We start from the raw sequence: 26,442 nt of genomic DNA, 5'->3' as shown, positions 1-26,442 counted from the left end.
TTTATTTTGAACCATACTGCTTAATGGTCACTGGATCCCAGATTCTCACCCACATTTATGTCAGATATTCTGTCACCATTTGTAAGTATTACGTCTAATATTGCGTCCATACGAGGGGACTCTCTCACCAATTGCTGGAGGGCTCCTTGCAAGGAATTCAGCATGTTCCTACTTCTGGTGGAACTTGCAACAGGCAGCTCCCAGTTTACATCAGGTAGATTAAAGTCTCCCATGATTATCACTTCTCCTTTTTATGCCATTTTATTGATGTCCTGCAATAGGCTCTTGTCTAGTTCCTCTTCCTGACCTGGTGGTCTGTAGATCACCCCTATACGAAGAATCGCCTTCTCCCCTGTTTCTATGGTCACCCAAAGGGCCTCAGTTTTTTCTTCAATACTTTGTATTAAGGTAGTCTTTATATATTTTTTTTCACATATATTGCAACCCCTCCTCCGATTCTTCCCATTCTGTCCTTCCTAAATAAAGTATATCTTGGTATAGCTATGTCCCAGTCATGATTTTCATTGCACCATGTCTCTGTAATAGCCACAATATCCAGTTCATCCCTTGTCATTATTGCAATTAGTTCTGGGATTTTATTTCCTAAGCTCCTAGCATTTGCACTTATAGCTCTTAAAGTTTAGTTTGTGCTTCTCCTGGTGCTAGCTATGTTCATCTTTCTGCCTATATCTATTCAGTTTTGATTGGCATTATCTTTTGTTGCAGTGGATAGGCTTCCTGTTCCATTTTCCTGCAGAGACAATACCTCTAGGTTGGGGGAGCAGATTTCTTCATTCTTATTTAGGCGCCAGTTCACCTCATTGCTGGGCGCCTATTTGCTGCAGATTTGCGCTTCCAGTTCCACTCCCAGAGGCTGGCAGCCATATTCACTGCTGTGCAGACCCTGGAAGGCTGAGCGCTGCTCCCCTGTAAAAACGTCTCTTGCTGACAGGTTTTTACATCACTCACTGTCTCACATAGCCTCTGGGTTACAGTAGTTGGTGTGGGCTCACACTTTCTCTCTGCCTATATATATATATATATATATATATATATGAAAGAAAGGGGGTTGTTCAGAGTGCGCTCAGATTGCACCACCTAGCAATTGCATACAATCACAATGATATCACAATTATTCTGGAGTGTAATTCAGATGTCAATAAAACGTAGACTTCGTTCGAATAATCTTTCTTTATTAAGAGTCCAACGCGTTTCGTCAACATCAAGGGGCCATGCTAAAAGTGGTACAGAAAAGAACGTGGGCAGACTATAAATATTCAAATCCATAGAATTCCAAAATGAAAAATAATAAATCAATATAATCAAGGAGTAAAATACATACCCACTCATAAAAATAATTGATACGGAAGGGTAATCCTTACATCAAACAATGTATAAAAAATTCTGTGAATGTACATAAATTCAATCAATTACAACTTGAAGCCCATATTCATTACATAAAAAAGAGGAAGATGATCAGAAGAAGCTGAACAGGCAATAAAAGAAGAGGATCCGAATATATGTACCTACCAATAAACAGTGGCAGGAAATATTATTCCAAGAAAAATCATGGCCCACAGGTACCGAAATAGTAATAATACCTAGAGACATTAGCATAATTGTCAAAACCCCGGGTACAATGTATAAACCCAGGGCACATACAGAATCCATGAAAGAGGGGGAGAGAAACCTGTCTGACAGGTGTACACATATCGTATCAGCGGGATAAGATAAGGGTGGGTATTTAAAAACAGGAATTTTCCAGCAGTGAAATCCTACTGGAATACAATATAAAAGACCCAATGAGGGACATCAAAGGGACATATGTCCGCACAAATAATCAATTACAATGGAGGTGTATTACATTTCACAGAAAAGTTTTAACAAATGCCACATATAATATAACTGAAGTAGTAGTGGATACAAAAATGGAATATACATACAGAACATCTCTCTCTCTCTCTATATATATATATATATATAGATATATAAATAAACGGTACTCTTTACCTAGAACGGCGTCGGGGGTAAAAAATCGCGGTCATCGCGGGCATCGCAGGTAAATCGCGGGTACATAAAAATCGTGTACCCGCGATGACCGCGATTTTCCCATAGGGAACAATGTTAAAAAGCCTGATTGACCGCGATTTTACTTTAAAATGCCTCAATGCCCGCGATTTTACCATAGGAATCAATGTTAAATGGGCTACAGAGCCCAAATAGCCCCAATTAACCCTTAAATGTCACCCCAATTTTTGTACGCCACCCCACGATCCACGCCAACCCGAAGCGTGGCGAGCGCAGCGAGCCCGCGAGGGGCGGCGGTACGCGTCCTCCGACCTTTTCATGCCCTACTATCCACGTCGGCGTGGAGTTGAGAATAGAATAGTGTGGCGAGCGCAGCGAGCCACCGAGCCCGAAGCGTGGCGAGCGCAGCGAGGGGACGCGGATACCTTCACAGGTAAGCGCGTCCCTTCGCGGGCTTCGCTGCGCTCGCCACGCTTCGGGCTCGGTGGCTCGCTGCGCTCGCCACACTATTCTATTCTCAACTCCACGCCGACGTGGATAGTAGGGCATGAAAAGGTCGGAGGACGCGTACCGCCGCCCCTCGCGGGCTCGCTGCGCTCGCCACGCTTCGGGTTGGCGTGGATCGTGGGGTGGCGTACAAAAATTGGGGTGACATTTAAGGGTTAATTGGGGCTATTTGGGCTCTGTAGCCCATTTAACATTGATTCCTATGGTAAAATCGCGGGCATTGAGGCATTGAATGCAAAATCGCGGTCAATTAGGCTTTTTAACATTGTTCCCTATGGGAAAATCGGGTGATCGCGGGCATCGCGTCGCGGCCGTTTATGTACTGCCCGCGATGCCGCGATCACCCCGATGGGCGCCGTTCTAGGTAAAGAGTACCAAATAAACATATGTGCACCGTGCACTTTCACACTTACCACTCAGGACACACGATTTGCTCCACTGCAGGTGTAAAGTGAAAATGGGAGACTAAGGTACTCTCCTTATATGGGGAAGTGGATAAGGCCTACTTCCTAATTCGTGTCCCCCGGGAAGGTGGGCAAGTCTCCCGCATTATACCACAGCCCCATGCTCCTCCCTTCCCTGCAGTACAAAACTCTGAATTTCGTGGGTCCACGAGGAGGGGGCGGGGCTAAAATTTTGTGTAATTTTAGCCTCTCCCCCATCTGCGGACCCGCAAATGAATGCGACTTTGTCATGGGGGTGGGGCTTGGTGATGCCCGTCTTGCCCAGCCCCCAAAACGAAGTCGCCATGTATGTCTGTAAGATAGAATTGCATGATCCCTGATTCTTCTGCACACATCACACTGAGCTGAGTGACTGTGAGATGATCACTTTGTCCCCATCTCCATGGTGTGCCCTGAGAGCATGGTGACATCCTGCTGCATCAGCTGACCATAGAGGGGACTGGATCACTAGCATGTGTTACCCGTGTATGGTCAGTAGTGTATGTTCTGCACATCTCAGGTCAGAGGATAAAGATTATACAACAATTATAGACACAATAATAAACCGTGTATACTGTAGGAGGGTAGAGGTCTTTGTGCTGCACGTCCGCCATTAGAAATGTTAGGGTCCGGGACTGACCCACAGTCCGGGCCCCCAGCAACACAGCACAATATCCATGGCAACCCCCGCGTGCCCACACGCAACCGCCTCCCCATTACTTACCCCTCCCACATCGCGGCATCACCCTCCGACTCCTTCAGCCTCCATGGTCAGGTCCGGAGCGCACACTGCAGCCTGCAGAGCGGCGAGCCCCTCTGTGTCCTAGGCTCGGTGCTCTGCAGGCTTCACTGTGTATTGTGCGTGCCGGGTGGGGGGCCACCGGTGCCTGGTGAGGGAGGTGGGGGGTGGCACCATGCCATTGTGGGCAGCGGCCTGGGCCCCTCCAGAGGCCGGGGCCTGGGAAAGCTGTACCCAGTGCACCCCCCTGCCTGCGGCCCCGTGCACGTGTGATTGCAAATAGAGTCCCAGCAATTTGCCAACACAAAGCATAGTTGCCTACACTCCTGCATTGTGCAGGAGACTCCCTGAATTAGCAGCAACCTCCCTCTCTTCCTCATTTGTCTAGCAATCTCCCTCATTTCACCTACTGTAGCTCCCTTTACACTGTTACATTTTGTGGGGGGGGGAAAGGAATGAGAGACAGATACATTTACATTGAATCATCAGCATCATTTCCCAGCACTTTACCAAGTATAGTATTTCTTACTAACGGCTTTGGGGCTCATCTACATTTAGATATACTGGGTGGTGTAATGGTTAGCATTACTGCCTCACAGTGCTGAGGTCATGGGTTCGATTCCTACCATGGCTCTAACTGTGCAGAGTTTGTATATTCTCCCCGTACTTGTGTGGGTTTCCTCTGGGTATTCCGGTTTCCTCCCACAATCCAAAAAAATACCGGTAGGCTAATTGGCTCCCAACAAAAATGAACCCTAGAATGTCTGTGTGTGAGTGTACATGTGGTAGGGAATATAGATTGTAAGCTCCACTGGGGCAGGGATTGATGTGAATGTTCAAATATTCTCTGTAAAGCGCTGCAGAATATGTGTGCGCTATTAGCGGGATATGGCTGCTAATTGGCGGTAAAATACGCTTGGAAAATATGCTTTATTTTCCAGGCGTATTTGGCTTTAGCCTGCACGGATCAGTCAGATCCATCATATCTGTCAGATCCGTGCAGGCTGCAGTGTAAAGAAAATAGAACAAGAAATATTTTTAAAAATGGCATGGGGTCCCCCCCCTTGGACCTGGTGCTGGATTTAAAAAATAGAGGGAACCCCTATTCAGTTTGTTCCTTGATTTTTAAAACCAGGACTGGCTCTTTGAGTGTGGGGCTGGTTAAGGCCGTGGGGGGGGGGACCCCATGCCATTTTTTAAAATTATTTAGTTTGCTTTTTTTTTTTTACACTGCAGCCTGCACAGATCTGACTGATCCGTGCAGGCTCCCAATACGAATTTCTATTTAAAAATACAAATTTGTATTTAAAATACAAATTCATATTGGAAAAAAATACATATATTCATGCGCCATCGGAAAAAACGAATCTGTCAAATACAACTGATAAGTAAATTTTCCTCTAGAATATAAATTCATAAATGCAATATGACGGCGATGCCAGTCGTAAGCATTCGAATTAAGAATACGACTACAAATTTTTGTATTCCTATTCTTAGTAAATTTCCCCCTATAACTCAGAAGTGGCAAGTGTCTTTTCGTGTTACTTTTTTTGTTAAATGAATAATATTCACGAAGTGATGCAAATAGGACACACAAGCAGCTTCTGCTTATTAAAATATGTTGCATTCCTATACACTGTGTGTGACCGCTGCTGTATCTGCGTATGAAAAACTGGAAAATAGCAAACTAGCAATTCTTATATAGACACAATGTAGGCATTCTACATATTTTAATTAGCAGAATCTGCTTGTGCGTCCTTTTCACATTGGTTTGCATGTAAGATGCATTTTAATAATAATAATAATAATAATAATAATAATAACAATAATAATACAGTCCCACTATGGCATGGCGGGACTAGAAGTGCTGTTTAACAGACAAGGAGGCTGGGTGTGTGTGGACACATCTATACACAAATGTATTTTCATGGTCAGTGACTATTTGCTATTGTGTATAAATATATATCTTATACAATAAAAAGTAGTGTTATCCTGGTAACCATTATGCTTTTACATATTAACTTTCTTACAGGGCATATAAGGAGCAGGATTCTAACTAAGACGACGTGGAAAGAGACAATCAAGCCAACTGCATACATCATATCTCCATACAGGAGGAGGAACAAAGGCAATTTTATTTTCTGGATAGAAGAAACCTTCAGAAACTAATTTGTTTCTCACCACATACATGATGAGTCTCACAGGAGAGAAACCACATGTGTGCTCTGAGTGTGACAAAGGTTTTACATATAAATCACAGCTTCTCAGACATCAGAGGAGTCACACAGGAGAGAAGCCATATAAATGTTCTGAATGCAGCAAATGTTTTTCCCTGAAGTCACATCTTGTCCGACATCAGAGGAGTCACACAGGAGAGAAACCACATGTGTGCTCTGAGTGTGACAAAGGTTTTACATGTAAATCACAGCTTCTCATCCATCAGAGGAGTCACACAGATGAGAAGCCATATAAATGTTCTGAATGCAGCAAATGTTTTTCCAAGAAGTCAGATCTTGTCCTACATCAGAGGAGTCACACAGGAGAGAAACCATATAAATGTTCTGAATGCCGCAAATGTTTTTCCCGGAAGTCAATTCTTGTCCTACATCAGAGCAATCACACGGGAGAGAAACCATATAAATGTTCTGAATGCAGCAAATGTTATTCCCAGAAGTCAGAACTTGTTATACATCAGAGGAGTCACACAGGAGAGAAACCATATAAATGTTCTGAATGCAGCAAATGTTTTTCCCGGAAGTCAATTCTTGTCCTACATCAGAGCAATCACACGGGAGAGAAACCATATAAATGTTCTGAATGCAGCAAATGTTTTTCCCAGAAGTCTGGTCTTGTCCTACATCAGAGGATTCACACAGGAGAGAAGCCATATAAATGTTCTGAATGCAGCAAATGTTTTTCCCAGAAGTCGCATCTTGTCCTACATCAGAGGAGTCACACAGGAGAGAAGCCATATAAATGTTCTGAATGCAGCAAATGTTTTTCCCACAAGTCACAGCTTGTCCAACATCAGAGGAGTCACACAGGAGAAAAGCCATATAAATGTTCTGAATGCAGCAAATGTTTTTCCCACAAGTCAGATCTTGTCCGACATCAGAGCAGTCACACAGGAGAGAAACCATATAAATGTTCTGAATGCAGCAAATGTTTTTCCCAGAAGTCACAGCTTGTCCAACATCAGAGGAGTCACACAGGAGAAAAGCCATATAAATGTTCTGAATGCAGCAAATGTTTTTCCCAGAAGTCAGAACTTGTAATACATCAGAGGAGTCACACAGGAGAGAAACCATATAAATGTTCTGAATGCAGCAAATGTTTTTCCCACAAGTCTGGTCTTGTCCTACATCAGAGGATTCACACAGGAGAGAAGCCATATAAATGTTCTGAATGCAGGAAATGTTTTCCCCAGCAGTCACATCTTGTCCAACATCAGAGGAGTCACACAGGAGAGAAGCCATATAAATGTTCTGAATGCAGCAAATGTTTTCCCCAGCAGTCACATCTTGTCCGACATCAGAGGAGTCACACAGGAGAGAAGCCATATACATGTTCTGAATGCAGCAAATGTTTTTCCCAGAAGTCAGAACTTGTAATACATCAGAGGAGTCACACAGGAGAGAAGCCATATAAATGTTCTGAATGCAGCAAATGTTTTTCCAAGAAGTCAGAACTTGTCCTACATCAGAGGAGTCACACAGGAGAGAAGCCATATACATGTTCTGAATGCAGCAAATGTTTTTCCCACAAGTCACATCTTGTCCGACATCAGATGAGTCACACAGGAGAGAAGCCATATAAATGTTCTGAATGCAGCAAATGTTTTTCCCAGAAGTCACATCTTGTCCGACATCAGAGGAGTCACACAGGAGAGAAGCCATATAAATGTTCTGAATGCAGCAAATGTTTTTCCCAGAAGTCACATCTTATCCTACATCAGATGAGTCACACAGGAGAGAAACCATATAAATGTTCTAAATGCAGCAAATGTTTTTCCCAGAAGTCAGAACTTGTAATACATCAGAGGAGTCACACGGGAGAGAAACCATATAAATGTTCTGAATGCAGCAAATGTTTTTCCCATAACTCACATCTTATCCTACATCAGATGAGTCACACAAGAGAGAAACCATATAAATGTTCTAAATGCAGCAAATGTTTTTCCCAGAAGTCACATCTTGTCCTACATCAGAGGAGTCACACAGGAGAGAAGCCATATAAATGTTCTGAATGCAGCAAATGTTTTTCCCAGAAGTCACATCTTGTCCGACATCAGAGGAGTCACACAGGAGAGAAACTAAAATTGCTATGAATGCAGGTAGAGTGTTACTAGAAAGACAATACTGATCACTGGACTTGCTGTGAGGGCCTGAATGCAGCGGGTTTCATAAGTAAAAGAACATGTATCACCTCAATATGCATTCTATGAATACAATTTTTACTTTGACAAGTGTTTTTTAAAATCAGTCCTGATCGAGAGAGGAGCGGTCTGACAAGTTGACTTGGGAGCATTTTCTTAGGGACGGTCTCTTTCTTAGGAACTAGAACTGCAGTATAACTACAGACAGAGGTGATGGGGCTGCTTGTACTGTAATATACAGCTGTTCTACCGGTGCCGGTATTGAGCTCTGTAATATACAGCTGTTTTGCTGATGCCGGTACTGAGCTCTGTAATATACAGCTGTTCTGCTGGTGCCAGTACTGAGCTCTGTAATATACAGCTGTACTGCTGGTGCCGGTACTGAGCTCTGTAATATACAGCTGTTCTGCTGATGCCGGTACTGAGCTCTGTAATATACAGCTGTTCTGCTGGTACCAGTACTGAGCTCTGTAATATACAGCTGTTTTGCTGATGCCGGTACTGAGCTCTGTAATATACAGCTGTTCTGCTGGTGCCAGTACTGAGCTCTGTAATATACAGCTGTACTGCTGGTGCCGGTACTGAGCTCTGTAATATACAGCTGTTCTGCTGATGCCGGTACTGAGCTCTGTAATATACAGCTGTTCTGCTGGTACCAGTACTGAGCTCTGTAATATACAGCTGTTCTGCTGGTGCCGGTACTGAGCTCTGTAATATACAGCTGTTCTGCTGATGCTGGTACTGAGCTCTGTAATATACAGCTGTTCTGCTGGTGCCGGTACTGATCTCTGTAATATACAGCTGTTCTGCTGGTGCCGGTACTGAGCTCTGTAATATACAGCTGTTTTGCTGATGCCGGTACTGAGCTCTGTAATATACAGCTGTTCTGCTGATGCTGGTTCTGAGCTCTGTAATATACAGCTGTTCTGCTGATGCCGGTACTGAGCTCTGTAATATACAGCTGTTCTGCTGGTATTGGTACTGAGCTCTTTAATATACAGCTGTTCTGTTGGTACCAGTACTGAGCTCTGTAGTATACAGCTGTTCTGTTGGTACCAGTACTGAGCTCTGTAATATACAGCTGTTCTGCCCGTGCTGGTACTGAGCTCTGTAATATACAGCTGTACTGTTAGGGCCAGTACTGAGCTCTGTAGTATACACCTGTACTGCTGGTGCCAGTACTGAGCTCTGTAATATGCAGCTGTACTGCACGTGCCAGTACTAAGCTCTGTAATATACAGCTGGTCTGCTGGTGCCGGTACTGAGCTCTGTAGGTACTTGTTTCCTAGCACGGCCACAAATCTTATGGATCGTGTACCTTTAGTTAAGGTACACGATCCATACGATGGACCCGATTTCCTTTGAAATCAGGTCCATTTGGCCGGCTAGGACAAAATATCGGGGGCATCGCGTCGGTCGGGACCATTAACAATGGTCCCGACGCGACCGACGCGATGCCCGCGATTTCCTCATAGGCTTCAATGTTAAAAAATATTTTAACATTGAAATCGTGTCGGGAAAGGTAAAATATCGGGGGCATCGCGTCGGTCGGGACCATTAACATAGGTCCCGACGCGATGCCCCCGATTTTTACATAGGCTTCAATGTTAAAAGATTTTTTAACATTGAAATCCTGAAAAAATGTGAAAAATGTGAAATGGGCCAATATGACCCATTTCACATTTTAGATGTCCCCGTCGTCACCCCACGATAGACGCCAACCCGAAGCGTGGCGAGCGCAGCAAGCCCGCGAGGGGCGGCGGTGCGCGTCCTCCGACCTTTTCATTCCCCTACTATCCACGTCGGCGTGGAGTTGAGAATAGAATAGTGTGGCGAGCGCAGCGAGCCACCGAGCCCGAAGCGTGGCGAGCGCAGCGAGCCCCGCGAGGGGACACGGATACCTTCACAGTTATACGCGTCCCCTCGCGGGCTTCACAGGTGTCCGTGGCGACGCGGACACCTGTGAAGTCCGCGAAGGGACGCGTTTACCTGTGAAGGTATCCGCGTCCCCTCGCGGGGCTCGCTGCGCTCGCCACGCTTCGGGCTCGGTGGCTCGCTGCGCTCGCCACACTATTCTATTCTCAACTCCACGCCGACGTGGATAGTAGGGGAATGAAAAGGTCGGAGGACGCGCACCGCCGCCCCACGCGGGCTCGCTGCGCTCGCCACGCTTCGGGTTGGCGTCTATCGTGGGGTGGGGTGTACGCCGTGACATTTGGGGGGGTTGGGAATATTTTACATTGAATCCAATGTAAAATCGGGTCCCAGGGACCCGATTTACATTTCATTAAAAAAAAAAATCGGGTCCAAAATCGGTCGATCGCGTCGATTGCATCGCATGCGACCAAATCGCATGCGATGCGATCGACCCGATTTTTCCGACACGACCACCCCGATGTAAATCGGTGTGGCCGTGCTAGGAAACACGTACCGCTCTGTAATATGCAGCTGTACTTCTGGTGCCAGTACTGAGCTCTATAATATACAGCTGTACTGCTGGTGCCAGTGCTGAGCTCTGTAATATACACCTGTACTGCTGGTGCCAGTACTGAGCTCTGTAATATACAGCTATACTGCACGTGCCAGTACTAAGCTCTGTAATATACAGCTGGTCTGCTGGTGCCAGTACTGAGCTCTGTAATATACAGCTGTACTGCTGGTGCCGGTACTGATCTCTATAATATACAGCTGTTCTGCTGGTGCCAGTACTGAGCTCTGTAATATACAGCTGTTCTGCTGGTGCCAGTACTGAGCTGTTTAATATACAGCTGTTCTGCTTATGCTGGGACTAGTAGAAGAAAAAGCTGATTATCCAGTTGAGAGTTATTGTACAGTACTGTAATTACTGACTGGCAGAGCTTATAGTTCTGGATTACAGGCAGGGGAGTAACAAACATTGTGGGCCCCTTAGCAAAATCTTGAAGTTCCTTGACCCCCAGCCATTTTCCTTACAATGCCCCTTAGGAGCAGGAGAGAGGTGGAAATGAGAGAAAGGGTGTGGGGGAGAGAGAGGAGCGATTTAGATAGGGAGAGGAGGGTTTTTATAGAAAAAGAATGAGAGAGTGAGACGGTCTCAAGGAGAAAAATAAAGAGGACCAAGCGAGACAGAGGAGTGAGCAGGAGAGATTGAGTACAACACAGGACAGGAGTGGAGGCGTAGATTGAAAGGCGGGGGTGGATGGACAGGGCATTGGTGGATAGACTACCATTGCAACATATTAGGGCATTGACGGACAAATGGACAAACAGAGCACCATATGTGGGCATGAACAGACAGAGAATCATATAGGGATATAGACAGAGGGACAGAGCACCATATGGGGGAATAGATGGATAGAAGGAGGCATAGACAAACAAATGTACAAATAGAATGGGATGTGGCATACAGACAAATGTATGGCGAGAACACCATAAGGAGGTTAGAGGGACGGACAGGTGACTAGGAGGACAGACAGAAGCCTTATGGGGTAATAGATTGCCAGGAAGGGGCATATAGACATGGCTGGACCCTCTACCTATACTATGCAAGAGATGCAGCTGTTATGGGGCTTGCACTGCTGGGCTCTACCTCCCTCCCTGTTATGTACACTGCCGGGCTCTGTTTCCCTACCTGTACCTACACTGCCGGGCTCTGTTTCCCTACCTGTACCTACACTGCTGGGCTCTGCCTCCCTCCCTGTACCTACTCTGCTGGGCTCTGCCTCCCTCCCTGTACCTACACTGCTAGGCTCTGCCTCCCTCCCTGTACCTACACTGCTGGGCTCTGCCTCCCTCCTTGTACCTACTCTGCTAGGCTCTGCCTCCCTCCCTGTACCTACTCTGCTGGGCCCTGCCTCACTCCCTGTACCTACACTGCTAGGCTCTGCCTCCCTCCCTGTACCTACTCTGCTGGGCTCTGCCTCCCTCCCTGTACCTACTCTGCTGGGCCCTGCCTCCTTCCCTGTACCTACTCTGCTGGGCCCTGCCTCACTCCCTGTACCTACACTGCTAGGCTCTGCCTCCCTCCCTGTACCTACTCTGCTGGGCTCTGCCTCCCTCCCTGTACCTACTCTGCTGGGCCCTGCCTCCTTCCCTCTTTGTACACTGCTGGGCTCTGACTCCCTCCCTGTGTGCGTACACTGCGTCCCTACCTGTACCTACACTGTTTTACTCTGCCTGCCTTCCTCCCTGTACGTACTCTGCTGGGCCCTGCCTCCCTCCCTATACCTACACTGCTGGGATCTGCCTCCCTCCCTCTACGTACACTGCTGGGCTCTGCCTACCTCCATGTACCTACTCTGCTGGGCCCTGCCTCCCTCCCTCCCTGTACCTACACTGCTGGGCTCTGCCTACCTCCATGTACCTACTCTGCTGGGCCCTGCCTCCCTCCCTCCCTGTACCTACACTGCTAGGCTCTGCCTCCCTCCCTGTACCTACACTTCTAGACTCTGTTTCCCTACCTGTACCTACACTGCTGGGCTCTGCCTCCCTCTCTCTACCTACACTGCTAGGCTCTGCTTCCCTCTCTCTACCTACACTACTGGGCTCTGCATCCCTCCCTATACCTACACTGTTGGGCCCTGCGTCCCTCCCTGTACCTATACTGCCGGGATCTGCCTCCCTCCCTGTACCTAAACTGCCGGGCTCTGCCTCTCTCCCTGTACCTACACTGCCGGGTTCTGCCTCCCTCCCTGTAACTACACTGCCGGGCTCTGCCTCCCTCCTTGTACCTACGCTGCCGGGCTCTGCCTCCCTCCCTGTACCTATACTGCCAGGCTCTGCCTCCCTTCCTGTACCTACACTGCTGGGCTCTTCCTCCCTCCCTGTACCTACTCTGCTGGGCCCTGCCTCCCTCCCTGTACCTACACTGCTGGGATCTGCCTCCTTCCCTCTACGTACACTGCTGGGCTCTGCCTCCCTCCCTGTACCTACTCTGCTGGGCTCTGCCCTGCTGGGCTCTGCCTCCCTCCATGTACCTACTCTGCTGGGCCCTGCCTCCCTCCCTGGGCTCTGCCTCCCTCCCTGTACCTACACTGATGGGCTCTGCCTCCCTTTCTGTACGTATGCTGCCAGGATCTGCCTCCCTCCCTCTACGTACACTGCTAGGCTCTGTGTCCCTACCTGTACCTACACTGCCGGGCTCTGCCTCTCTCCCTGTACCTACACTGCCGGGTTCTGCCTCCCTCCCTGTAACTACACTGCCGGGCTCTGCCTCCCTCCTTGTACCTACACTGCCGGGCTCTGCCTCCCTCCCTGTACCTACACTGCCAGGCTATGCCTCCCTCCCTGTACCTACGCTGCCGGGCTCTGCCTCCCTGTACCTACGCTGCCGGGCTCTGCCTCCCTTCCTGTACCTACACTGCTAGGCTCTGCCTCCCTCCCTGTACCTACACTGCTGGGCTCTTCCTCCATCCCTGTACCTACTCTGCTGGGCCCTGCCTCCCTCCCTGTACCTACACTGCTGGGATCTGCCTCCCTCCCTCTACGTACACTGCTGGGCTCTGCCTCCCTCCCTGTACCTACTCTGCTGGGCTCTGCCTCCCTCCATGTACCTACTCTGCTGGGCCCTGTCTCCCTCCCTGTACCTACGCTGCTAGGCTCTGCCTCCCTCCCTGTACCTACACTGCTAGGCTCTGCCTCCCTCCCTGTACCTACACTGCTAGGCTCTGCCTCCCTCTCTGTACCTACTCTGCTGGGCCCTGCCTCCCTCCCTGTACCTACACTGCTAGGCTCTGCCTCCCTCCCTGTACCTACACTGCTGGGCTCTGCCTCCCTCCCTGGGCTCTGCCTCCCTCCCTGTATCTACACTGATGGGCTCTGCCTCCCTTCCTGTACATATGCTGCCAGGCTCTGCCTCCGTCCCTCTACGTACACTGCTGGGCTCTGTGTCCCTACCTGTACCTACACTGCCGGGCTCTGCCTCCCTCCCTGTACCTACGCTGCTAGGCTCTGCCTCCCTCCCTGTACCTACACTGCTAGGCTCTGCCTCCCTCCCTGTACCTACACTGCTAGGCTCTGCCTCCCTCTCTCTACCTACTCTGCTGGGCCCTGCCTCCCTCCCTGTACCTACACTGCTAGGCTCTGCCTCCCTCCCTGTACCTACACTGCTGGGCTTTGCCTCCCTCCCTGGGCTCTGCCTCCCTCCCTGTATCTACACTGATGGGCTCTGCCTCCCTTCCTGTACGTATGCTGCCAGGCTCTGCCTCCGTCCCTCTACGTACACTGCTGGGCTCTGTGTCCCTACCTGTACCTACACTGCTGGGCTCTGCCTCCCTCCCTGGGCTCTGCCTCCCTCCCTGTATCTACGCTGCTGGGCTCTGCCTCCCTTCCTGTACGTATGCTGCCAGGCTCTGCCTCCGTCCCTCTATGTACACTGCTGGGCTCTGTGTCCCTACCTGTACCTACACTGCCGGGCTCTGCCTCCCTCCCTGTACCTGCACTACTGGGCCCTGGCTCCCTCCCTGTACCTGCACTGCTGGGCTCTACCTCCCTCCATGTACATGCACTTTTAGGCTCTGCCTCCCTCCCTGTATGTTTGCTGCTGGGCTCTGCCTCCCTCCCTTTACCTACACTGCTGGGCTCTGCCTCCCTCCCTGTATGTGCACTGCTATTCTCTGCCTCCCTCCCTGTACCTGCACTGCTGGGCTCTACCTCCCTCCCTGTACATGCACTTCTAGGCTCTGCCTCCCTCCCTGTATGTTTGCTGCTGGGCTCTGCCTCCCCCCTGTACCTACACTGCTGGGCTCTGCCTCCCTCCCTGTACATACGATGGCGGGATCTGAAGCGTAAGCAGTGATTACAAATAAAAAAACCTTTTTAGAGGTTGCCATGGGATTGCTTTTGGGGACCCCCCCAAGCAGTTGCATCGCCTGCACTCCCTGTAGTTACACCCTGTATGCAACCTTGTTCCACCCCACAGGTCTCTCCTGGTCTCTCTTATACCAAAGTATTCTTTCCCTCATGCCTCTATGTTGCTGCCTTACCTCAGTCTCTCTGAATACTATGTAATATCTGTATTACATAGTAACCAATCATCATTACATTGTTAGGTAGATAGACAGAAGAAGAGGAAAGTACTCTCTAATTATTGTGGGGCACATATGTGGTTTTGTAGTTTTTAAAAGTTAACTTTTTATTATAATGTTATAATTAATTAAATTATTAACCCAACAAACAAGACAAGAACATGCATGTATAATAAAAGAAGCTAACCCCAATTATCTGTGACCCAATAAGGTCAATTGTCCAGATCAGTGATTTTCAGCCTTTTTACCTTGCGACATACTAAATAAGATATTAAAATTACCAAGGCACACCATGAGATCCCCACAGGGCACAACACATTGGCCCCCACACGATAAAAAACAAACCTATTGGCCCCCATATACAAAACAATAACACTGGTGCCCACATGTAACAAAAATAAAATACATTTTCCCTTTGCATGGAAAGAAGAGACCAGTAAATATCAGTTGAACTGGTGGTGGCTGTAACCTGGTTTGGGCATCTCCAGATCTGGGAGCACGAACACTGAAAAACACTGCTCTGTAGGGTAATGTATTTGCTGCGAGCTTGGGAAAATATCATGGACAATATTGCACCTATCGTGATAAATATAACCTCAATCTGTGGGCAGTAAATGAGCTTATGGTTTCACTCCTGACCCTTGTCGGGTATCGTAGAGAAAAAAGCGATACGAATGTAAGGATGTCTGTACTTAGGTAATTGGAAACCTAAAGCAATGATTTTATATATATATATATATATATATATATATATATATATATATATATATATATATATTTGATGCACTCACCCAATCCACCAAGCAGACAGGGAAAGAAACGACCAGCACTCAAAACGAAGGTGAAAGAAGAAAGTTGTGTTTCACAATGAAAGCATGGTTATACAGACATTGCTACAGCTGACCCGACAGCCGTTTCTACCAGGGGGTCCTGGTCTTCATCAGGGGTGAAGCACAGTGATCTCTGAGGGCATATTTATACCGTTAAAAAAGGCGCCAGTACCTCCTTTCATGACCCAGTCAGCTGGTATGCCCAGCGGGGTCAGCGGTGACTGACAGCTGTGCTCACGGAGCCGCCGTCAGCGAGAGTGACGTCAGTAGGGGATTCCCCTGCTAAGTCAGTGTGTATGCAGCCGATGCGCTGTCTGTCCGTATGTAGAGATGTTCCGACAGAGCCTGATAGTAGCGCTGGTACACATAGCGCTGTGGAATGAGTGTCTGTGCGTGACGGAGCCAGATAGCTCCTTTGGTGCAAGGTTGGTGTGAAAAGACAGGGGCTGAATAGACAGAGGAGAACGTGATAAGTCAACTATGTGCAAATGTCGCTAGTGTGTCAGAGCGGCAAAGTATGAGGATCAACCCGCTGACTGTAGCGCCAGTCGACATCTGTAGTGTCAACAGGATTGACATACAAAATAATGAAATCATAAATCCACGTATTCATTGCTGCTCACTAGGGTACAACATAGGCAGGTGCACCCAGCTGTGCTCACCATACAGAAGCACACTATGGCGCTGTACGTGTGCCTAGTGTCTACTATAGTGACAATCAAATTAATTAATTAGTATCAATGTCCACATTACTTATGAAAACTTGCAGGGACTACAACATTAGGCTTGTGCATGCGGCGATGCTCTTCAGTTAAGAGCACACTCAGGCGCTGTACGTATGCCTCAATGTTTAGTGCTGTGAGGTTTATTGAATAACGTTAAGTTAATTATTGCTGTAGCCTAGGACTCAGTACGTGCAGCGATGCTCACTTTATGGAGCACACTCAGGTGCTGTACGTATGTCCTTAAGGCACAGTGATGGCATAATGTGGAACACAGTTAACATGGCACAGTTCAATGTTGCCATAGGAGTAATGTCAATGATGTCCTTATAGAAAGCATCCTAGTTTGAAGTCCTCGTTCAGTCCAAGTGGAGATAAGCAGTTGAGTTTATGTATCCATTGTAGTTCTCGTTGTAGTAGAATTCTGTCCCGGTCACCACCTCTTCTCAGAGGGGGGATGTGGTCGATGATAAAGCATTTAAGGTGGTTTATTTTATGTTGTTTTTCTTGAAAGTGCCGTGCTACTGGCAGGTTCTTTAATTCTGATGCTGTGGCCACACGGTCAAGGCTTTTTTTGATTGAAGAACGATGTTGTCCCAGACGTTCTTTTAGCATTCTGGATGTTTTCCACACATAAAGCAAATTGCAGGGGCATTTTAAGATGTATACGACATACTTGCTTGTACAGTCCAACCTGTACTTGCATTTGTAGTCTTTCAGGTCAATGGGATTAGTGAAGTGGTCTCCCACGGTGAGGAAAGCACAGTTCACACATCCTGTGCATTTAAAGACTCCTGGTTTCTTAGTGAGCCAATTATTAGTTTTATCAACAGTGCTTGTGCGGTCTGTAATTACCAGTCTGTCCTTCAGATTTGGACCCCTCCTATACGCGAATCTTGGTGGGCTGGGTAGCTGTGCTCCTACAGTGGGATTGCTGGAAATCAAGTGCCAGTGTTCTTGGATTTTCTTTTTGATATGATTGGATGCCAGAGTGTACGTGCTACAGAAATTGAGTCTGGTTTCTTTTGTTCTTTCTGAGCTGTTTTCAGTGAAGAGTAGGTCTTCTCTTTTGAGGAGGTCAATTTTTTTCAGTGCTTCATCAACATCCTTTTTGTGGTACTCTCTGTCCAGGAACCTTTTAGCCATCTGAATAAGGGCTTGTTCCAACTCTGAGGGGTCAGACGTGATACGGAGTACCCGCAACAGCTGCGAGTATGGTAGGCCCCTCTTCAGGGGATCAGGATGAAAGCTGCTGGCATGCAGTAACGTATTCTTATCTGATGCTTTGTTGTATATTGATGTATGCACTTTTCCATCAGTAAGTTTGATGAGAACATCAAGAAAGCTGATGGTGGTTCCACTGAAGTTCAAAGTCAGCCTGATTGTTCCTGGGATGGTGTTCAAGTATTGTGTGAAAGACAGAAGCTTCTCCTCTCCACCTGTCCACAGAAAGAATAAGAGCGACATTGCAGAGCTCCAGCAAACGGAGATCTACTCAAATCTCCAAACAACAGGCAGCGAACTGCTGACCAAACTTGAGAAGGAAACAGAGAAATTTAAAGACAACTTGCTTAAATTCAAAAAAATTAAATACAAACAAGTTAAACAGGACTATAAAGACAATAGGGTATATTCCTGGTATTCCCGCCTTGAAACAAGGAGACCACGTCCTCAATATAAACACGGGGGCAGCAGAAGACCACCAACCAAATTTACAGATTTGGAGAGCCACTCACAAACATCTGCTAGCGATTCGGACGCACCAACAACCAGGGGACAAGACAATCAATACCTGGAGAGATCAGAAAGAAACCGCCGGCCTCCAAAAAACCCTCTGTACCCACCCGTAGAGGTGGGAGGAAAAGACAAAAGAAAAGCATGAAACCTGCAGACAAATCAGTGATCTTCAACTTGTCACAACACATCCTAACGGAAGCAGAAGCCAGCCTTCTACATAAGGGACTCTCTTTCGTACCCACGATTAAACAAAATTCATTCGAGTGGCAAGTGGATCTATATAAATTTGGGCGGCAATTACGCTTAAAGGACTTCTTTTCCAAATACAGTGGAGGTACAGACCACAATGACCAACCTAACACCAAGGCATTAAAACGAGCGAGCACATTTGATCCTCCAGCGGCAAACCCATCAATCAGTACTTTCATGCGGATCCTAAAAAGGGACACTAATGCATTTGTGCAGCAGCAGAAAATCTCTTTTTCAAATACCAGCAGAGAAGAAAGGATGGCACTGAAAACTCTACAAAATGACAAGGATCTAGTAATTAGATCTGCTGACAAAGGGGGAGGAATTGTCTTGCTTGACATGGAGTACTACATTAAAGAAGCACTCACCCAATTGTCAGACACTCAATGCTACCAAAAGTTGGACTATGACCCGACCTGGCGTTACAAAAAAGAAATTGATGCAGTCATCAAGATCGGACTGATGAATGGATACATATCTAAAGAGACGGCGGAGTTCCTAACCCAGGATAAACCCAAGATACCCATCCTGTATACTTTACCTAAGGTCCACAAATCATTGACGGCACCACCAGGGAGACCTATCATCTCAGCTAGGGGCTCCCTATGCCAGCCACTATCGCAGTTTGTGGACATACATCTCCAACCCATTGTGAAATCAGGAAAAAGCTTCATCTCTGATACAACAGACTTCCTCGTCAAACTCAGCAAGTTCACAGACATACCTGCGGACACCCTGCTTGTAACAATGGATGTTGCAAGCCTGTACACAAACATCCCGCACGAAGTAGGCTTGGGAGCTAGCAAGAAAGCAATCCTCAGCAGCACATTGTATAACGGACCACCATCTGAGTATATGATCCTGCTCATGGACATCATACTGAATAAGAACTATTTTCTTTTTGAAAACCGTTTTTTTCTACAGAAACAGGGCACTGCGATGGGGTCCAATATGGCCCCATCGTATGCTAATCTGTGTATGACAGCTTATGAAGAAGAGCACATCACAGGTAACCGGATATACAGTAGTAACATACTGTTCTATGTCCGGTTTATCAACGACTTATTCTTTCTGTGGACAGGTGGAGAGGAGAAGCTTTCACACAATACTTGAACACCATCCCAGGAACAATCAGGCTGACTTTGAACTTCAGTGGAACCACCATCAGCTTTCTTGATGTTCTCATCAAACTTACTGATGGAAAAGTGCATACATCAATATACAACAAAGCATCAGATAAGAAAACGTTACTGCATGCCAGCAGCTTTCATCCTGATCCCCTGAAGAGGGGCCTCCCATACTCGCAGCTGTTGCGGGTACTCCGTATCACGTCTGACCCCTCAGAGTTGGAACAAGCCCTTATTCAGATGGCTAAAAGGTTCCTGGACAGAGGGTACCACAAAAAGGATGTTGATGAAGCACTGAGAAAAATTGACCTCCTCAAAAGAGAAGACCTACTCTCCATTGAAAACAGCTCAGAAAGAACAAAAGAAACCAGACTCAATTTCTGTAGCACGTACACTCTGGCATCCAATCATATCAAAAAGAAAATCCAAGAACACTGGCACTTGATTTCCAGCGATCCCACTGTAGGAGCACAGCTACCCAGCCCACCAAGATTCGCGTATAGGAGGGGTCCAAATCTGAAGGACAGACTGGTAATTACAGACCGCACAAGCACTGTTGATAAAACTAATAATTGGCTCACTAAGAAACCAGGAGTCTTTAAATGCACAGGATGTGTGAACTGTGCTTTCCTCACCGTGGGAGACCACTTCACTAATCCCATTGACCTGAAAGACTACAAATGCAAGTACAGGTTGGACTGTACAAGCAAGTATGTCGTATACATCTTAAAATGCCCCTGCAATTTGCTTTATGTTGGGAAAACATCCAGATGTTGTCTGGGACAACATCGTTCTTCAATCAAAAAAAGCCTTGACCGTGTGGCCACAGCATCAGAATTAAAGAACCTGCCAGTAGCACGGCACTTTCAAGAAAAACAACATAAAATAAACCACCTTAAATGCTTTATCATCGACCACATCCCCCCTCTGCGAAGAGGTGGTGACCGGGACAGAATTCTACTACAACGAGAACTACAATGGATACATAAACTCAACTGCTTATCTCCACTTGGACTGAACGAGGACTTCAAACTAGGATGCTTTCTATAAGGACATCATTGACATTACTCCTATGGCAACATTGAACTGTGCCATGTTAACTGTGTTCCACATTATGCCATCACTGTGCCTTAAGGACATACGTACAGCACCTGAGTGTGCTCCATAAAGTGAGCATCGCTGCATGTACTGAGTCCTAGGCTACAGCAATAATTAACTTAACATTATTCAATAAACCTCACAGCACTAAACATTGAGGCATACGTACAGCGCCTGAGTGTGCTCTTAACTGAAGAGCATCGCCGCATGCACAAGCCTAATGTTGTAGTCCCTGCAAGTTTTCATAAGTAATGTGGACATTGATACTAATTAATTAATTTGATTGTCACTATAGTAGACACTAGGCACACGTACAGCGCCATAGTGTGCTTCTGTATGGTGAGCACAGCTGGGTGCACCTGCCTATGTTGTACCCTAGTGAGCAGTAATGAATACGTGGATTTATGATTTCATTATTTTGTATGTCAATCCTGTTGACACTACAGATGTCGACTGGCGCTACAGTCAGCGGGTTGATCCTCATACTTTGCCGCTCTGACACACTAGCGACATTTGCACATAGTTGACTTATCACGTTCTCCTCTGTCTATTCAGCCCCTGTCTTTTCACACCAACCTTGCACCAAAGGAGCTATCTGGCTCCGTCACGCACAGACACTCATTCCACAGCGCTATGTGTACCAGCGCTACTATCAGGCTCCGTCGGAACATCTCTACATACGGACAGACAGCGCATTGGCTGCATACACACTGACTTAGCAGGGGAATCCCCTACTGACGTCACTCTCGCTGACGGCGGCTCCGTGAGCACAGCTGTCAGTCACCGCTGACCCCGCTGGGCATACCAGCTGACTGGGTCATGAAAGGAGGTACTGGCGCCTTTTTTAACGGTATAAATATGCCCTCAGAGATCACTGTGCTTCACCCCTGATGAAGACCAGGACCCCCTGGTAGAAACGGCTGTCGGGTCAGCTGTAGCAATGTCTGTATAACCATGCTTTCATTGTGAAACACAACTTTCTTCTTTCACCTTCGTTTTGAGTGCTGGTCGTTTCTTTCCCTGTCTGCTTGGTGGATTGGGTGAGTGCATCAAGTATTATCCCTCTATGGACCCTGCACCTGCATAACAACTAAAAGTGAGTGCCTGCCTGCCTTCTCTTTTATATATATATATATATATATATATATATATATATATATATATATATATATATATATAGTTACATTCCCCTGTTCAGGGGCAAACGCAGGATTTTCAGAAGGGGGTTTCCAGAGGGGCGGAGCAAAGCACGGAGATGGACACTTAGGTGACCCAGTATATGCCGGATCAGTTAAAGTATTATAGATAGACCAAATGTATATAAATAATAATATAAAAAATATATATATATACATACAGGGGCGTCAACAGCAGTAGACCCCTGGGCATAGCATTGTATTGGGGCCCCTACCGATCCTCCAGCGGTAGGGGTGGGGGAAACTTTGATGTCCCACGGGTGGTAGAGGTTATTATATCAGCCGCTCAGCATGTAGGGCTTGGATCAGTAAAATTCCACCAATTACCCCTTTACTGCACAGATGGTGGGAGAAGGGGGTAATGGGATAAATGAAGGGGCCCTGATACATAACTTCCAGGGTGGTAGAGGATGTTTAATATGCAGAGGAGGGGTGTATACATAGGGAAATATAGAATTATGGTAATGGGTGGTCCCAGAACTAGAAATAATAGCAGGGGGAACTTTGCACGGCGTAGCCGCTTGCCAAAAGGGGGCATGGCCTCATGGGACGGAGGCGTGGCATCACAAAAAGGGGTGTGGTATTACACTTTAGACCATACACAGTAATGCCAATTACACATTTTATCAAACTCCGTAATACCCATTACACATAAAGCCACATGCCGTAATTCCAATTACACATAAGGCCACACACCATAATGCCCATTGCACATTGTGCCACACATCATGATGCCCATTACATATTTGCCACCTACGTGCTCACTGCTAGGGGGTTCTTGCTTGATGGCACCATAGTACCCATTACACATGATGCCGCACACCATAGTACCCATTACACATGCCGCACACCATAGTACCCATTACACATGATGCTACGCACCTTAGTACCCATTACGCATGATGCTGCACACATAATGTCCCTTACACATGATGCTGCACACATAATGCCCCTTACACATGATGCTGCACACCTTAATGCCCCTTACACATTAAGCCATACATTATGCTTAATGCCCCCACATACCACTACTTGTAGCGTCCCTTAACCAATGCCCCCAAAAGTGCCACTTACTGTAAATTTTTATATGAGCATTCGCTGCTGCTGCAGGGAGAGATGGAGAGCGGTGCAGCTGCTTCTATGGGGAGAGGTGCAGAGCGCAGCGCAGAGCACACTCCCACTCCCCTCCTGGTGTCCCCTCTAGCCGAGTGGACATTTGAAATATTGTGCGCGCTGTTGTTGTGCGTGACGTCGGGGGAGCACGCCGGGCGTCGGCACCACATGATTAAAGGGGGGGGGCAGGCTGAGGTGAAAGCGGGGAGAAAAATTGGAGTGGAAGCTGCAGGGGTGACAGTCATTGACAGCTGGGCAGAGAGCAGGGGGCTGCCCGGCTGTATTCAGAGCACTGCAGGTCATGGCTGTTTGAAATAATACCCCTTTCACAACAGAAAATGAAGGGATTTACCCAGGAATATGGTCCCAGGAACATGCAGGGACATTCCCAGGCTGACCCCTTATACACCAGCCTAGTCCCTGCTATTTTCTGGTGTGAGGGGGAGAGACAACCACTCCCCTCTCCCTACCCCTCTTTAACCAACCAGCTATATCTTCGGAACCAACTGACCCATTTACATGAGACCAGTATCATATTGAAGAACTTTTGAGTTGGCTTTGAATGATTTTGGTCCCGTGAAACTGAGCTGTTTGGTTCCAGAGAAATCTGCCCTCAAAGAACATAAACAGTCATGAAATTAAATTTAAGAAAAGAAAAAAAATGGTTTAACCTCAATATCCCTGGAACCAATTAACCCATATAGAATAGAATAGAATCAACTTTATTGGCCATGTATGCTTGCGCACACTAGGAATTTTTTGTGGATTTACAGTGCAGCATCAAGCAGGGATGAAGGGGGGGGGAGAAGGCATTACATACATTACATTAAGACATTACATGTGGGGAACACATGCCCACCGAGTTGCACAGCCGAGTTAGGCAGCCATCAGCAGCGCCACTGGTCGCTGCAACAGCCAGGAAGGTAACATTAAGCAGAGACAGTACAGTTATCACATAGGGAGCACATACCCGCCAAGCTGAACAGCGCCTAGGCAGCCATCAGCGGCGCCACTGGTCACTGAAACAGCCAGGTAGGTATCAATACAAGCAGAGACAGTACAGTTATCACACAGGGAACATATTTGGCTGAGCTGCACAGCTCCTAGGCAGCCATCAGCGGCGCCATCTTGATCATGCTGCTCAGAGGAGGCAGTAATAATATTTGTATTTATGTAGCACTTTTCTTCCAAAGCTGGCACACCCTGCCAGCTTGTTGCTGGCGGGGTGTGCAACCAGAGAATGTACAGCATACAGGCTTTGCATACAGTGGGGGCAGAGGTATATGATGATGATCATGGTAAAGAAACCGTAAAACAAAGAGTAATACATAGCTTTCCTCAGCGGCTGAGATAGGGAAAAGCAAAAATAAAATATGGCAGTGTTTCGGTTTATGTCCCAATCTAGTCCAAACTCCAGTTCTAACTCATTGCTTGCTTTAGATGACTTGCTTCAGATGATGCCAGGCAAGCCTTGGCCAGGCTTTTCCAAATGTCCCATTTTAAAGGAAAGTTTGGGTCAGCTGGTACAGGGGGAGGGGTTGGTGTTTGCACACATTGCTCAGCTTATCTGATTAACGGTGGGGGATGTTGTAGGCTCCCAGTAACAAAACACATTCCCATTGCAGACTGTTCTTTTAAATGAAAAGCATCAGGTTTTGGAAAATGGCATTCATGTACCTGTACAGAGGAGATGAGAGATGGTTTTAAAACTTCATTCCAGTTCTAACTCATTGCTTGCTTTAGATGACTTGCTTCAGATGATGCCAGGCAAGCCTGGTATCCGATTGAAGGCCCAGTGATTTGGGTTCGACTGAGATCAACCTCAAGTGATGCCGAAGGGGGAACTGGCAGCCGTTGAACTGGGTGGGGGTCGGAATTAGCGGGTCGATGTTATCCTTTAGGGAAATGTTCCAGATTTGCCTGGCAGTATCTCCGGTTCCCAGGGTGCTAGAGACACTGGGCTGGGCTTGTTGGAAAGCCCCATCCCTCAGCTACAAAATGGGATAATGGGTGGTCTGGTGCACCCCCGGACCACCCCCTAGATTCGCCTATGGGTGTATAGTGGAGTGGGCTTATTATTCATAATTTTCTGGTGGGAGGACAGCTTGCTTGACTGCAGATATCTCCAGTTCCCAAAAGATTTCTTAGATTTTAATGGAATTGAAAACTAGAGAATCCCACCTACCAAACGGTATTAGGAACTAGGGGATCAGAGTTCAGGAGGCAGAGCAATCTGCCAACGAGTATATAAAACTACATACCAGGTGTGTGGAGGTGGAGCAGTAACCAGCTGCTGGAAAGCTGGTATCTCTGGTAGATACAAGCTACTAGTGTACTTCAAAGAGGGAGAGTCCCAGCTTTTGGAATGTACCCTCATAAAAACTCTGTCACACAGAACCTGAACTATCTGATTGGGAAGAGCAATTAACAGGCTTGGATGGGGACCACTGCTTTGAAGTCGGATATCTCCGGTTCCCAGGGGCCGATTTTTAAAATTCTTGTACCTATGGAAATAGGGGACCCTCAGCTTTCAGCTTCGGGCCTTTAGACTCCTACGCAGACCCCCCCCCCCCCCCCCGCATGCGCCACTGCTCTTTGAGCAGGTAAAGAACCACCGGTTATTAGAAACCATGCAGTAGTATTTATATTTCCTAATGGGTGACAGACATTCAAATTGCAGCAATTATTGCTGTTATTTCATTGAGAATGAGATTATATTTAATCTGTGCTTTAGGTTTCCAATTACTAAGCCCTGCCGAAGTACAGACATTCTTACATTTGTATCACTGTAATATGAATTATTATTTCTCTATGATTCCCCGACAAGGATCAGGAGTGAAACCATAAGCTAATTTACTGCTCACAGATTCAGGTTATATTTATCACATGATATGTGCAATATTGTTCTTTAGGTGACCTGCCCGATGTGTCCTGGGAAAACCTTGGGGGGTTTTGAATTTACAAAATTGCTGTAAAATTTCGTCTTATGCTGCACCAATGGGCCAAGATTGTAATTTGTTAAAAGCTCCACCATAATGTTAGAATGTGTTTGCATTGATACTCAATGACAGCAGGGGTGGTGTTGTATGAAACACAGAGCTCCTGACTTCATAGCTTGTGTGTGTTGAGGAATTCCACATCCGCACCTGAGGTTTAGCACCTATGATACATTTATTTTTTGTGTTCTGTGTATTTGTGTGTGTTGTAATGTTTTTGTGCGTGTGTTGTACTGATTGTGTATGTGTTGTGTGTATCTGTCCAATGTGTAAGTATG

The sequence above is a fragment of the Crinia signifera genome, chromosome 4 (genome assembly GCF_055691185.1).
Source record: "Crinia signifera chromosome 4, ASM5569118v1, whole genome shotgun sequence".
NCBI classification, from domain to species: Eukaryota; Metazoa; Chordata; class Amphibia; order Anura; family Myobatrachidae; genus Crinia; species Crinia signifera.
The sequence above is the reverse complement of the archived record's forward strand: the minus strand, read 5'-3'. Positions refer to the sequence as shown.